The following is a 15,445-nucleotide window of genomic DNA, read 5'->3' as shown; positions in this document are numbered from 1 at the left end:
TTTTCATAACAGCTGAACTGGAAGGCTTATTAACTTTCTGCAAACAGTCATTTCCTGGAGAAAGGCAGAACATGGGAGGAAATTTTGTCTTGGGTGCATTTGAGATAAATTCCTGCCCAAGATTGTTTCTGTGGTCCATACAGAATACTTACATGAACTCTTTCAGGTCAAGTTCACATAATGCACTGAAAGTAAACAAAAACATGCTTTCGAAAGACTAAGTATTACAAGAGCCTCTCTTTGGTTTAAATCTTGGTGACTCAATATTTAACAAAACAAAACAAAAAGAAAAACCCTACCCAGTGTATCAGAAGTTACCATAGAATGAGAGTGATAAAAATGTTGTGTTTTATATACTGTATTGATGACTACATCTAGATAAATACAGGCAGTAAATTAATGTTATCCTAAGTAATGTTTGATAAATATATTCAGGTATTCCATATTAAAAGAGTCAGTTAAACTGTTATCTTAAGCTGCACTGAAAATGGTATTTTGATAACAAATATAGTTTCTGTGTGTCCAAAAGTCTTTCTTCAATATCCTTCAAAAGTTACTGTGCATGGTACATCCCCATATTTTTGTTGGAAAATAATACATTCCCTGAACTTGCGGTTGTTTGGTTGAATGAATTCAACCAAACATGTCATAGTACATACAGAAAGTCTAGCTACCAAATTGTATTTTTGTTGCATAGTGCTGGGATAGAGCACAGCCTTACAAAATACTTAAATGTATAAGCTTAAACACGTGTCTACACCATCTGATTAGAAGTTAATATCTTAGGAGATCTATCATTATTAATATTAAATGCTTATCCCTGCTAAAATCATACATTTTGTTTATCCTGCATTTAATAGCAAGCATGAATCAGAAACTCTTGAATTTTATTAAAATTCTGTTATAGCTCATTTATAACTGAGGACAATGAGGTACTTGCAGAATACAAAATAGTATAATCAGGGAAAGATAAAGTGTTTCTACCTGCCTGGTCTATATTGCTAGCTGAAATAGAAAATAAGATCGAACTAAGAGCTTTGCAGGACTGCCTCAGTCTTGCTTTAGACTAAATTTCTTTTGCTGTCTGATTTGACATCCTATTTAATTGACTAAGGGCCTAATCTTGAATTATTTTATTGAGACTTCTCTCAGACAAAATTCTTTTTGACATCCATGGATCTATTGGTTATAGACTAAAGATCACATCCTCAAAGGTACAAGGGTTTCTAACTCACAGGTCAATAGGCACTTAGGCCATGTCCAGACATAAGGGGGCACACACTTGCAGCAGCACAAATTTCCATAGTGCATGTCTCTGCACATGCACTTTGTTGTGGGACAAATTGCCCTGCAACAAGCAAACTGCCCTTGCCCAACTCCTCTCAGCTCAGCCAGTGAGAGTTGGAGGCTGGAGTCAGCACTGGTGTTGGCCCCAGCAGTCTTACCTGGCAGCCTGGAGTAACAGGAGCACAGGCTGGGTAGCACAGAAGCCTGGCTGGCAGCAAGAGCATTGCTCTGGATGGCCTGGCCTCAATGTGCGCCAGTGCACATGTGTTGTGTGCATGTTGTACTGTTTTTTCTTAATGGATGGTTTGTTTGTTTTTTGCTACCCAGTAGCAAATTTAGGCCATGCACTACAAATTTGCAATGCTGGACATGTGTTAACATTCATCAAAGAGGTCAGCAGTGTCACAAACTGCACTCCCTGCATGCCTGGATGCAGCCTTAAGGGCTAAGCACAGACATTCAAAAAGCCCAAAGTGGAAGTGATCTAAGTTATACACTTTACTTCATGTGCCCTAGGTTATTTTGGGAGTGAACATAAAACAAGTTTGCTCTTTGACGGGGACAGCACACAGGCTGCCTGCACTAGCCAGGGCCAGCAGGTTGTGGATGTTCCTGCAAGCCTCTTGGAGAACACAGAGTGAAGCCAGCCATCTCTGTTTGACCAGTGTGGCCCCTCACCCCAGCCTCACTACCTGCCGGTAGCCAGCTGGCAGCCATAACTGGCAGGCAGTTGGGGTGGGAGGGAGGTGAGTGGGAGTTGAATAGTCCCCTCCCAGCTCTGCTGGCTTGGGCCATACTGGCTGTCAGTAGCAGCTGGAGCAGAGCAGGGGAGACAAAGGATCCACTGCATGGACACCCCCCTCCCCCTCCAGACACTGATTCCCCCCTTCTCCCTGCCTGGTTCCAGCTGTGTCTATGTCCATGCATGAGTGTGGAAGCAACCCCCACCCCCCACCCCCCACTCAGGGACACAGAAGGCAGGATTTCCTTCCCCACCATCTGGCAGGAGGTAGGGCTGGGGACAAGCGGGCTGAGTTTCGGTACACCACCCTGCAAGGGGAGAGGAGTAGCAGGGCACCTGCAAAGCAGCCTGGGATACCAGCAGACAGCGACCTAACTTGAGTTGGGAGGGGATCTGGGATGGAATATCAATAGACTGGTCTAACCTAAATCACGTAAGTCTGATACGACATTGATCCAGGCCTATCTCAGACTGGTTTCCTCCATTTTTAAACCAGTGAATGTGAGCTGAACTTGTGTTTGGTTATGGCTGTAGACCCATTTCCAATTTATGTATAATGTCTGGACCTGGCCAAACGGTTGTTGAAGAACCGGACTTGGGGGCCATTAGATAGCTCCAGAACTATCCTAAAGAATCCATACTCACTGAATTGTGATATATTAAATTATCATAATCACTGGTGTTTTTTAATTTATGTTTCAGAAAATGAACCATATTGTGTGCAATAATGTGGCAGTACAGGTCTGACCATTAGCAAAGACATTATTAGAGCCTCTGGGGTGGGCTCTGTTTGCTTGGGGTATGTGCTCTGAGAAGATGGGATTGATTGCTGGCTGCTGTCAGCCCCCCTCACCATTTTTGTTCCCCCTGTTGGACTCTCTCCAATTTGCCCACATCAGTTCTGTAGTGGAGGGCCCAAAACTGAACACAGTACTGCAGATGTGGCTTCACAAGTGCTGAATAGAAGGATTAGTCACTTCCCTTGACCTACTGGCAACACATATACCACTGCAGCCCAGTATGCCATTAACCTTCTTGGCAACCAGGGCACACTGTTGGCTCATATTCAGCTTATTGTCCACTGTAACCCCCAGGTCCTTTTCTGCAGAGCTCCTGCCCAGCCAATCAGCCCCCAGTCTGTACTCGTGCATGAAATTTTTCTGTCCTAAATTCACTTGTCCTTGTCTAACCTCATGATATTCCTTTTGGCCCAATCTTCCAATTTGTCTAGGTCACTCTGAATCCCAATTCTACCCTCCAGGATATCTACTGCTCCCCCAGCTAGATGTAATCTGCAAACTTGCTGAGGGTGCACTTTATGCCATCTTCCAGATCCTTAATGACGATTTAGAACACAACTGGCCCCAGAACTGACCCTTGGGCACTGAACTTGATACCATCTGCCAACTAGACATTGAGCCATTGATTCTCTGTCTGAGCCTGATGTTCCAGCCAGTTTTCTATTCACATTACAGTCCATTCATCCAGCCTATACTTCCTTAGCTTGCCTAGGAGAATGTTGTGAGAGACCATCTCAAAAGCCTGGCTAAAATCTAGGTGCACCACATCCACTGGTCTCCCTGCATCTACAGAACCTGTCACCTCATCATAGAAGGGAATCAGGTTGGTCAGGCATGACTTGCCCTGCAGGAATCCATGATGACTGTTTCTAATAACCTTTTTCTCCTGCAAGTGCTTAGAAATGGATTCCTTGAGGATCTGCTCCATGATTTTTCCAGGGACTGAGGTGAGGCTGATTGATCTGTGTTCCCTGGATCCTCCTTTTTCCTTTTCTTTAATATGGGTACTATATTCGCCCTTTTCCAGTCATCCAGGAGGTCTCCTGATCACCATGAGTTTTCAAAGATGATGGCCAATGGCTCTGCAGTCACATCAGCCTATTCTCTCAGCACCCTTGGGTGCATACCATCTAGCCCCATAGACTTGGACACATCCAGCTTTTCTAAGCAGTTCCTAACCTGCTCTTTCACCACTGTTGGCTGCTCATCTCCTTCCCAAACTGTGCTGCCCAGTGCAGTCGTCTGGGATCGGACCTTCCTATGAAGACTGAGGCAAAAAAGGCATTGAATACTTCAACCTTTTCTGCATCCTCTGTCACAAAGTTGCCTCCCCCATTCAGTAAGGGACCAAAACTTTCCCTGATCCTCCTCTTGCTACCAACATGCTTGTAAAAATCCTTCTAGTAACCCTTCACATCCCTTGCTAGCTACAACTCCAATTGTTCTTTGGCTTTGCTCTTATATTCTTCCCTAGTTATTTGTTCAGCTATCCACTTCTTATAAGCTTCCTTTTTGTGATTTAGTTTACTAAAGAGTTCTCTGTTAAGACAAGCTGGTCTTCTGCCATACTAGCTAGTTGTCCTAAGCATCAGGGTGGTTTGTTCCTGCACTCTCAGTAAGGCTTCTTAAAATAGACAACAATCCTGGACTCCTCTCCCCCTCAGTCTAGCTTCCCAGGGGATCCTGACCATGAGTTTTCTGAGTGAGTCAAAGTCTGCTTTGCTGAAGTCCAGGGTCCTTACTCTGCTACTCTCCATCCTTCCTTTCCTCAGGATCCTGAACTTAATTATCTTGTGCTCACTGCTGCCCAAGTTGCCATTCACTACTACATTCCCTGTATATGATCAGCAGGTCAAGATGAGAATGGCCCCTAGTTGGCTGCTCCAGCACTTTCACCGGGAAGTTTTCCCCAGCACTCTCCAAAAACTTCCTGGCCCCCTTACCTCAGGCAGGCTGGCTCCCAGGGGATGTGGGGAGGGGGAAGATCAGGCTCTCTGCTTTACTTGGGTGGAGCCTGCATTCCCAGGCTGATGCCAGGCTGCCTGCAGGGCTTTCTGCAGAGGCATGGAGTTTCACAGAGTCCACTGCTTCTCTCTGTGGCTGTAGGGGCAGCAAACTAAAATTCCTCAGAGAAGTTTTAGTTTGCTGCACCCCGAGTCATTTAAGGTGTGTTATGCTGCCAAATTTCCTAGAGAGGCTGACATGCAAACACTGACACCTTTAAAACAGTGCAAAAGCATTTAACTTGCTTTAAAGTGTCATGCACACCCCCCCCAGTTTCGTCTACATATGGCCAAAGACTGTCAAAACTAATTTCAAAGCAAGAAAAGTTTAGTTGAATAGATAACGTAATCTAAAAGAACAAGACAGGGAGCCAAGCCCTGAGTATGCATATGGAGTTAATACAAACCACTGCTTTATCTGGTATTTATCTTAAGCTAGACTTACTTCAACTCCAGATCTGAAGAGTGGGAGTGGTACAGTAGTTAGTATCTAAGGGCCTTTGTACAGGCCACAAAATTGGCCTTTAAAGCAGCTTAAATGCACCTTTGCAACACCTTAATGGTGTTGCTGTTTCCACATTCAGCAGCATATTTCACTTTAAATGACTTCGGTACAAAGCAAGCTAAAATACCTCCCAGGTGTTTTAGTTTGCTACCTAACAAAGTGCAACAGTGTACAGGGCCCTGGAAGCTCATGTGCTTTGGGTTTGGTGGGCCCTGCGCAACTCAGGGCCTGTGGGACCTAGTGGCAGCCCTTGCAGGCAGGCTTCATTGAAGAAGGAAAAAAAAAAAAAGCAGTGACCCTAATCTTCCCCCCCGTCCTCTCTGGAGCCTTCCTGCCTGAGCTGTGCAAGGGGCATGGTGCTTCCCTCTGTGGTGAGGGAGGGGAGGGCAGTGCTTCCCTCCATAGCTGTAGCAACCCCCGGGACCACCTGGGCTGTGTACCAGTGAGTGGGTGCCACCTGGGGGTGCCTGCACAGCTCAGGGACTGCTCAGCTTGCCAGCAGCTTACTCCTCCTGCTCCCCACCCCCACTGAAGAGGCAGGTAAGGATCAGGCCCCCACCCTTATATACATGCCATAGGGCTTTAGTTCAGTTTAATTCTCCCTAAATTGAAGCAGTGTTTTTAAATGGCATTTCAATTTAGGGAGAACTAAATCAAATTAAACCCCCATGGTATGTACAAGCAGCCTAAGAAAGTAGGCTGTTACCTATGGAAGCTTCTCTCTCTGATACAGTTATTTTCAAAGGTGCTTCCCTTCCCTGCCATCTATGAGACCCAAAGAAGGGCACCTTGTGACTGAAAGTTTGTCTAATATTGCTTCCAAATATACAGTTGGACCAATAACAGATATTACCAAAAGAAAAACAAATGCACCCTTTCTCTCCCTTTTTTATTTTCTGGAAGAAATAACATATAATAATAAAACTTTTTTCGTAATTTTTGAGTATGTCTAGTCTTTAGAATTGTTTTTGACTTTGGGAAATTCCTTATAATGGTGATATTTCTTGCAATTCCTCTTCTCCCCCATCCCTATAAGTAGTAATGAGAGCATAGACAGTGGAGACTTTAGGGGGGAAAAAAAGCCATGTGCTCCTGGCTGTTAAGGATTGTGAAGTTATGGAACAAAATACTGACTGAGTGCATCTACGCAAACCATTTACTGCAAATTATTAGCTTTGTAGTAAATGTCTTGGCATTTTCATGTGCTAGGCTTTTAGGCTGCAAGACACTAATAAACTCTGCAGCAGTGTATTCATAGACACTGACACAGCTGAATGAGGCATGAGGGTGCTTCAGTGCAAGGGCTGTCTGCTGGCTAGCCTAATGCCAAAGCACCCTCATGCTCCAGCCAGTCCCACCACAGCATGTTGAGCCAAATTGAAGCAGCCCTGGGCTAGCAAGCTGACATCCTGTGCACCCTGCCAGCTGGGGCTGCTTTGACCAGGCTCAGTGTGCTGCTGTCCTGGGTGCATGTTCAAATGGTGCACCCAGGAATAATTAACGCTGAAGCAATAAGCCGAGTTTATTGCTCTACATTATTTGCACGTATAGACACTCCCACTGAAAGCCAGTCACTGAACTTCAGTAATAAGTCTGGTGTTCTCTGTACACTTTTGAAGAACTTTTGTCTGAATGAGATTGTTTCTAGACAGCTTCCTGTATGCTAACAATTAGGGGGGTTTTGCTGCTTAGAGAAAAAAAACAGTTATTCTGATACTTTAAAGATGTTTTTTCTTCATCATCACCATGGGTTTCTATGAGCTGTTTCTTGTTCCCCTGTAATTATGGTATGTTATAAATGTCTACATATGCAGTAAAAAAAAAAAAAAACATTTTAGCAACTTTAAATGTGCTGTGTTATTCCACTTTCCCCAGAAAAGCACCTCTATAACTTTTTATGGTCCAACTGTCAACGGGTACAGAACTTTAATTTCCAGGCACACTGCAGAGTTTACTCTGGCAGAGAAGAGAAGGAAGCCAGGTGTACAACACCTGCAACCATATTTTTTAGTTAATTTGGAATAAAGATCTTTCAGGGTTAGCCAAGACTACTATTAGATCACTAGGTGAAGAATCTGAAACCACATATATACATTTTTTCTTTGCTGGAAATGTTTGCCTATAACAAATCCTCAGCCTTCTCCTGTAGATTTCTGGTGTTCTTTGTTTATGACTACTACTTTTGCACCATTAGAAACACCGGGCATTTTTACATGTGCTGCAGGACATGGCACTGAGCACTTTAATTAGTGAGCTATGCTAATTAAATTGCCCACACGTTATGTTTATCAGTGTCCTTACACATTCCTGCACTGAAAAAATGGCAGTGGGGTGCTTTGAACTGAAGCTCATGAAACATGTTTTATTTCAGAGCACCCCTCCACCATTTTTTTCCATGTGGAGATGCACTGGGACACTGATACAAGTGCTGTGGAAGGCTGCTGGAGCATGACTATTTTCATACTCTAGCAGACTTGATCAATCGAGTCTGCTTCCATGTGCTGGCTCTGCACATGTGTATAGGAGCCCACTGAGCCTGAAAAGTCAAATTTCTACAGAAAAGAGGATAATTTGAAACCTAAAGTATTTATGGTAGAGGAGATGGCTGGTATGTGAAGTGTAGTTATGCCAAGTCCCTTGGTTTGCTGATTGTTGAAAATAGTCTGTATATTGTTTGATTACTGAATAACTTAGTTTTCAATTTCCCCAATAAAATGTACCCCTGGTTTCTTTTCTAATTATTTTGTATTTAATTATACAGTAGTAAATCTAGAAATTTTTTTATTCACTTCTGAGGGTCTGGACACAACCATAAGGAGCCATTTCAAAGAAAGAACATTTCAAATATGCAGCATTTGTTACATTATAATTGTTCTGTATGGATAATCAACAATAAAAATGTAGCAAAACTACTCCAACTTGCAAATTTTAATCCATTTTATGGGCACATTTTATGAGTGGGCCTATGTTAGATGTTTTAATGTAGAACACTCAAATCTGTAATCTCAAATATGGTAAACTGTGTAGCTTTCAAGATGAGGTAATATCCAGCATAACCAATACACTGAAAGTTTTTTTCTTCAGTGGGGAAAAAATGATGCGGCCTGGTCAAGAAAAAAATATGTATGATGGATTTCACTAACGTGTGTGTGTTTATGATATATACATTATACACACAGGTGAACACACGCACACACTGCTATAATGCTAAACATTTATGTGTGTAAACCCAATGGGTAGAAGTTCAAGAGGGTAAATAACTCTCCATCTCTCTTTTGGTGAACAAAAGGATTAACAGGAATAATAGTCAGAAGTACTTTATCTGCATAAGCTTTCTATCCAGAATTTTTTCAGTGTCATTCAGGTGTCACTAAGCACATAGAAATTCAGAATTGGTTGAATAGTGAAACTGAAATGACTGCAGGGTGGATAGAATTACTTCAAAAGGAAGTGCTTTGGTAGTATGGGACCCAGTGTGCTACTAGTATATCTTTGCCAAGAAATTTGAAGTGTTGGGGGGGAGTATTTGTTACCTGAAGCCTCAGAGTGAACAACAGTCTGGGGGGAGGATACTTGTTGGCCACACAGATTTGAATGATTGAGCTCTGCCCAGTTGATAGAATTTGCAACTGATTTGGTTGATTTGGCACAAGACTCATTTTTTTAATGGTTCCCATAAGCTTATTTGCCCAATGTGGGCCACATGTTTTATAGTCATGCTTAGTGTTGGCTGCATTTAATCAACTTTATAATTGTTTTCCACTGCTGAGCACATGCTGCTTTTTTGCAGCAGTTAAATGATAGACGATTTAGTGAGATTTCCTTGGATATTATTGAGATTTAGTGAAAGTAGTGTATTTAGTGAGATTTCCCTGGATATGATTATAAGATGATGGGCTTTTTTCCCCACACCAACTGAGGGAGGAGGGCAGAGGGGAGGACGGAGCTCATCTCAGAATTTAGTAAATACAGTAGTTGTAAAGCTCTAGAGAGTGCCCTGAACTATCTTAGGCAAAAGGTAAAGTATATATGCATCTTAAAGACTAAGCAAATCTACCTGACTTCAGATTAACAAGGCTAACTATCTCTCTGAATTATTTTAACCATTAACACCAAACACTGAGTAGGAAGCAATATAATAATGGTATGTTGTCTATGTGATGTCCATATTAGTGGCTAGGTAAAGTCTTAGGGTGTTTGTAGATGACACTTTAAAGCAGGTTAAATCCCTTTTCTACTGCTTTAATGGCATTGCTGTTTATACATTCAGCGGCATATTGCACATTTAATTCCAGCTGCTGTAGCACATTTGGTGGCATAATGACTTTGGGACACAGCAAATGACTTTGGAGCGCTGAAAGTAAAACACATCCAAGGAGTTTTAGTTTCTAAACCCTACAGCCATGGAGGGAAGCACCAAGCTCTGTGCTGCGCAGGGGCTGTGTAGGCAGTCCCTACAGGCAGCCTGGCAGCAGCCTGGGAAGCCAGGTTCCACAGAAGTGGGGGGGGGGGAGCAGCAAACCTGATTTCCCCTAGCCCCACCATAGCCTACCTGTCTGCTTGAGCTGTGCAGGGACCCAGTGCTTCCCTCTGTGGCTGCAATGCCTCTCCTCAGTCCCCAGAAATATCATGGAACACGTCCACAAATAATTAATTTCTAAGTACATAGAGGAGAAAAAGGTGATTAGGAACAGTTGGCATGTATTCACCAAGGGCAAGTTATGCTGTACCAACCTGACTGCCTTCTATGAGGAAATGACTGGCTCTGTGGATGTGGGGAAAGCAGTGGACAGACATAATATACCCTTACTTCAGCAAAGGCATTTGATACCTTCTCCCATACCATTCTTGCAAGCAAGCTAAGGAAGTATGGGTTGGATAAACGCACTGTAAGGTAGATAGAAAACTGACTGGATTGCCAGGTTCAATGGGTAGTAATCAATGGTTCAATATCTAGTGGACAGCCAGTATCAAGTAGAGTGCCCCAGAGGTTGGTCCTGGGGCAGGTTTTGTTCAATATTTTCATTAAAAATATGGAAGATGGGATGGATTGCTCCCTCAGCAAGTTTGTGGATGCACAAAGATGGGGTGTGGGGGAGGGGAGTAGATACTGGAGAGTAGGAATAGGATTCAGAGTGACCTAGACAAATTGGAGGATTGGGCCAAAAGGAATCTCATGAGGTTCAATGAGAACAAGTGCAAAGTCCTGCACTTAAGATGGAAGAATCTCATGCACTGCTACAACCTGGGGATTGACTGGCTAACCAGCAGCTGTGTAGCAAAGGACCTGGGGGGTTACAGTGGACAATAAGATGGATATGAGAAGGGATTCAGGTTTTCTGGTTCCTGTGGGGGAAAAAGGAGGATTTTTTTTCTTTTAACCAAGAAACATGCAGATTTTTCATTTTAACAGAGAAATGTGGATTTTCCACTTTTGCAGAGAACTCTCTGTAGGCTGTCAAAATTCCACCCTGCAAGGGGCTGTGGGGAGTGGGAGAAGGGTGGTTAGGCAGGGGACTCCATGTGCATGTGCATGTTTACACATGCACATGGCCAGCCGGCAGCCTGGAGGGCAGCTTCCACAGGTAAGGCTAGTGGGGGGAAGGGGATTCAAGCCCCCATAGATATGGAGGGAGGGAGGAACTGAGTTGGGCAGGGCTGGGAGCACTACACAGGTAGAGCAGTGCATGGGGCTTGGAGGCTGGAGTCTGGAATGTGTGGTCACAGGCTCCCAATGCGGGTAGGATGAGGCCATAGGAGGCTTGTCCAGGGGGTGGGGCTGGCTCCCTGCTGATGTGCATGCTCCCAATGGGGAAGGGGAGCACGTGCCCCTCCAGATCTGTGTGTGAGGTGGGGTGGGGTGGGGTTGCATGCTGTGGGTTTGGGTTCCCCACCCTTCTGCCCTCCCCCCGGGGCCTCCACAGTCCAGTATTAACACTATGTGCAAAACAAAAGAGGTATTTAAGGGAGTGAAAGATGGCTGTAAACTAATTTCAAAGCAAGAAAAGTTTAATTGAATAGATAAACTAATGTAAAAGAACAAGACACGGAGCCCAGCCCCGAGTATGCATATGAAGTTAACACAAGTCACTACTTCATCTTCGTTATCCAGGCACCTGGACATAGAAGGAGATGAGTTTGATCGGGCCAGACCTTCCAGTAATAAAATCATGTTCGCTGGCATTCAGTAGGTTGCCTTCTGCTTGGCTGTTGCAGATGGATGTCTTGATAATTTTCTCCAAGTTCTTTCCAGGGATTGATGTCAGACTGATAGGTCTGTAATTCCCTAGATCTTATTTTTTCCCTTTCTTGAAGATTGAGACCATGTATCAGCTGTAGGGTTGAGCACAAGGGGAGGTGTCAGTGCTGCCAGACCCAGCTGCCTGTGTCTGTGCCAGGCAGCCTCCACAGAAAGCCAGGGGCTCTCTCCGAGTGAGTGGAGGCCAGGGCCATGGGTCCTGCCTGGGTAGGGGCAGGGACCACAGGCTCCATTTGGGTAGAGCTGGAACCATAGGCTCCATTTGGGTGGGGACCCTGATGATACTAGAGCAGGAGGGTCTGGGTGCAGGGGGAACTTTGAGGTGTAATGGCCTTCATAGTATTCTGGGCTACTCCTGTGCAGACCCTTGCTTTCAGGCTCCCTGCCTGAGGCCTCAGGCACCTCCTCCACAGCCTTCTGTGCAAAATTCTATGCTCAGTCATGTGCCAAGCCTAGAAGCATGCTTGTTTGTGCGTTCTGTTCATGAGGCCCCGATCATGTGGCTCCTTGGGGGGGCTGAGCCAAATAGGAGCTGGAGGGGTGACCCTCCTTGGCTCCTCTCAGCGGCCCCACAGTTATGCTACTCTTCTCCTACCACTGGCCCCACCTACCTCCTGGCTGCACTGGGGGTTGGGGTCCACCGGGGTCCTCTTGAGGGTTCTGGGGGTCCCAGGGCTCGTGGGGGTGCAGCGGACTTCTGCCCATGCATCTCACACCAGAGCTGGGGACAAACTGTGGCTTGTGCCATTGATGGGCCCTTTTAAACTCTATGCATGCTCAGTAGGGCCCGCCAATGGTGCAACACCACTCTCAAGGCTTTGGGGGTCCCTGCCCTACCAGAAGAGGAGACAGGTAAGTGCCCCCCTTCCCCTGCATCACGCACCAGGTGGCACCGGTTGCATGCCTCCCTGGGGGGCTGGGCCAAGTAGGAGCCGGGGTGGGGAGTGTCACCCTCCTTGGCTCATCTTAGCTGCCCCAGCTCCTGTCAGCTGCCCCTGTATCTTGCACCTCCTCTGATAAATGTTTTTGAGTAAAAGTGGCAGCTACTGCTGTGTGTTGTATGGAGCTCAACTCTAAATGTGAAATGTCTTCTGAGGATGCCTACTGAACTGGGCCCGTAAATGGAGGTATATGATGAATATCTGATTAGTTAATCTTGACTAGGCACTGAAGCTTGTTAGCACTAATAAGATTGATGGGCATTCTTCGGAATGATAAACATAACATTTTATTGTTCACACCCAGACTATTCATAGTTATTCTGAGTTTTCTAAATATTGAAAATGCAGATATGTTGATTTGATTCAGGTACTCAATTTTTATTAAGATAGAATGATTCCAAAATATGGCAAAGGCAATCCATTGTCATATGGGAGCTGGACTTCCCAAGGCAAGTAGGGCTGGAAGGAGCCTTGCAAGGTCATCTAGTCCATGTCAATATTTATTTATATGTATAGATTTACACAAGTTGGGCAGAAGTCCTATGCCAAAACCCCTGTTTGATAAAGCAGAACTGGTGATATTAAAATAAATCTATGAAATAACTTAATAAACCTAATTAATCAGACATGCATTATAGATACTCATCTAAAAACATTTTTTCTGTACTTTACAACACTTATTTTTAGACCTTCTGGGTTTATTAATATAACAACTAGTTTTCTTGCACTACATTATTTTTTTCAGTTGGCTATGGCACAGGATTTAACTCAGTAGACTCAAGTCCAAAACAAAGACCATAACAACATCCATAATGGAGGTCCAGTATGCAGATGACAAAGCTATCACTGCTCAATCTGAAATGGACCTCCAAACCATTCTTAATGTATTCTTGGAAGTCTAAGAGAGTATTGGTTTAACTCTAAACAACAGGAAAATGCAAGTGCACTTGCCCCCTCAGCAGCCAGTCAGCGACCGGGAGGAAGACTCTTGGACCACATACAGAAGACATCTCAAGAACTTGGAAAAGTACCACCAATGGTGCCTTCACAAGATCCTTCAGATTAGCTGGGAGGATAGACACACAAACATCAGCATCTTGGCAGAAGCAAATTCCAACAGAATTGAGGCCATGATCATCCAAAACCAACTTTGCTGGACAGGTAATGTTGCTTTCATGCCTGACTCCCACCTTCCTAAGAAAATCTTTTTCTCACAACTGAAAGAAGGTTGGTGAAGTAGTGGAGGGCAAAGGAAGCATTTTAAAGACATCCTGAAGGCAAACATGAAGAGGTGTAACATTGACATCAACACTTGGGAGACCCTTGCTCAGGACTGAACAAAATGGAGGAAGGCTCTTTGGGAGGGACCTCAACACTTTGAAACAGCTCATTGACAGGCAGAAGAGGAAAAGAGGAACAGGCAAAAAGAACATCAGAACATCCAACACAGCAACACGGTGCCCATCCCTCCTGGAAACACCTGTCTTCACTGCAACAAAACATGTGGATCTAGAATTGGGCTATGGAGCCATTTACAGACTCACTATTAATATCCTTGGAAGACAATTTTACTTGTTCGTGAGTGATCGCCCCTCATCATCATATTGAGTCATGGAACATAAACCTGTGTTAGTTTTGGTCCCTGTAGTAGACAAATGAGCATAGCCAAGACATAACTGTATAGCCAAATGGAGACGCCTACGATATCTAAAATGGAACTTTCTGGGAAGCCAGAGAAGAAGATGCCATAACTATACTATAATGTTTATAAACAGAAAGAATTACTACTTGTGGTTAATTTGACCAGCCTCTTGAAATCACATTTCAGAGGCTCTACAAAACTTGAGTGCTCTTGACACACAGTGAGTGAGAGGGGGAAGGAGTTCGGGGATCTATTGATTTGTTTGTCCCTTGAAAGAAAACCATTTTAAGTATAAACAAGGATGCTGGCAACAATTACATGATGCTGCAGTTTGCTATCTGCTAAATTAAAAAAAAAACAACAAATGTTAGTAGTTTGGCTTTGTAATCAATGTATATAATCTCCTGTGGAGGGTTTGAGGGATTGACTTTGTAAAACAGCAAGAGATTATCCTCTTCCTGGATTTCTTTCTTTTTTTAATTTATTAAAATTAATATTGGATCAATATGAGCTATGTAGAGGCAGTTGCTATTCAGAAGCAAATCCTATCTATGACAGAAGTCAGTAGTACTGAGAGCTATCTGATTTAACCTGATTAAATTATTTTGAGACTTCCAGAAATCCTGAGTGCTCCCAACCACTCTTCAGCATTATCAAAAAAGGTGACAGCCAACAAAGTTTGTTTTAATATTATTTTGTACATTTGCTGTTCATCTCAGAAGATAGGTCAGCAATAGATTTGTCTATAGTAGGAATCCCTAGAAGTCAAGGTTCAGGTACATTGGGATGGTGGTGGTTTGGGAAGGTTAATAATAGAATTCACAGTTGATATCTTCTCTTTTCAGGATGTAAGTGAATTGTTGTTAAACCTGTGTGTTGTAGGGCATGGCAGAACCTGAGATATAATTTACAAACTATTAATATGAATAATTAGCCACTGGCTGTATCACTAGTATCTTAAAAACAGCTGAAATTCAGTAACAAAACTAGGCAAGGCAAAATTCTAACAAATAGACATCTTTCAGCTTGCTTTGCAAAACTGCAGTTTTTATACAACGTGTATACACTCAGATAGCTAATAGTAATTGCTCTAATGACAGCAACACAAAGCAAAACCATAAGCCCAGTGGCTACAACTCAAACTAAGCCTCCTGGCAAAATGTAAACCTCTATGCCGCCTGGCTAATCATCAATCAGATCCCTACCAGGGCTTTCTCCTCCCAGTATCCTCGAGCCAAAGCTATTCAGGCCATCAAGCTGCCTACT

Source organism: Gavialis gangeticus, unplaced genomic scaffold (genome assembly GCF_001723915.1).
Source record: "Gavialis gangeticus isolate Ggan-Ray unplaced genomic scaffold, GavGan_comp1, whole genome shotgun sequence".
Taxonomy (NCBI): domain Eukaryota; kingdom Metazoa; phylum Chordata; order Crocodylia; family Gavialidae; genus Gavialis; species Gavialis gangeticus.
This window is presented reverse-complemented; position numbering follows the sequence as displayed.